The sequence below is a fragment of the Limulus polyphemus genome, unplaced genomic scaffold, assembly GCF_000517525.1.
Source record: "Limulus polyphemus unplaced genomic scaffold, Limulus_polyphemus-2.1.2 Scaffold517, whole genome shotgun sequence".
NCBI lineage: Eukaryota > Metazoa > Arthropoda > Merostomata > Xiphosura > Limulidae > Limulus > Limulus polyphemus.
In genome coordinates, this window is record NW_013666127.1 from 394,984 (window position 1) to 396,141 (window position 1,158).

At 32.5% G+C, this 1,158-nt stretch overlaps 1 protein-coding gene across 7 annotated transcripts in view; it reads right to left on the reverse strand.

Moving 5' to 3' along the window:
* The window catches only part of LOC106458801 (glycerate kinase-like), a 28,134-nt gene that overhangs the window by 21,200 nt on the left and 5,776 nt on the right, over nucleotides 1–1,158 (reverse strand). The window lies entirely within an intron of this gene.

Sequence of the window (1,158 nt, forward strand, 5' to 3'; positions counted from 1 at the left end):
ACTTTACAATGAGATTAAGATTTCAGCTGTTAATGAAGTCATAATTATAGGTGATTTTAATTTCAACATATAGATTGGGAAATGCTGGAGTCAAACATGAAGGAGAAAGGTTTTTGGAAACTGTTCAAGATGGCTTTCTTCACCAGTTAGTCAAAGAACCTACTAGAAACAATGCTATTCTAGATTTATTGTTAACTTCAAATATCGAAATGATTGAGAGGGTGGAAATTGGGGAACATCTGGGTGCAAGTGATCATTGTTCTATTAGGTTCAATGTTTTGCTGCATATAGAGATAAGGAATAATGATATTTTGGTTACAAGTTTCAAAAAAGCAAATTTTGAAGGAATGTAACAAAAATTATCTGTTGTGAATTGGGCACCTGAGTTATTTGGAGACACTGTTCAGATGTGGAAAATGTTTAAAGATAAATTTATAAATATTCAAGGTAAACATATTCCTTATAGAAAGCAAAGCGTAGCTGCAAGTAAAAAACCAGGTTGGTTCACAAAGAGTTTAAGAGATAAAATTAAAGAAAAGCATAAGAAATTTAAATTGACTGGTATGACAGGAGACTTAGAAGATTATAGAAGATCTAGAAAGTTGGTGAAACAGAAAATTTGGACATAAAAAAGGATGTATGAGAATAGGTTGGCTGAAAAATGTAAAAATTAACAGTAAGGATTTCTTCACATACATTAAGGGTAAACAAATTAGGATGGGGAGTAGGATCCTTGAAGGATGATAAAGGAAGGCTAGTATCTGATGATTATGAGACGGCTGGGTTATTCAATTTTGCTTTTATTTGGTTTTTACTAATGAAGTAATTTAAGCAGTATTTCACATCTTGAAAGTTGATAAATGGAAATGAGATCAAACAAGATGACTGCATTAATTCTGAGCTGGTTAAGAAAAAATTTGGAAGTTTAAAAAAATGATAAGGCTCCTGGGCCAGATAATATTTCCCCAAGGGTTTTGAAGGAAGTTAAAGATTGGAAATGTGAACCACTTACTACTATTTTTTGTCAGTCTTTGAATAATGGGCAGGTACCAGAGGATTGGAAGTTAGCCAATGTAACTCATTTTGTCAAGGGAGGTGATAAAAATTGTCCCAGTAATTATAGACCAATTAGTCTTACATCAGTTGTGGGAAAAGTTT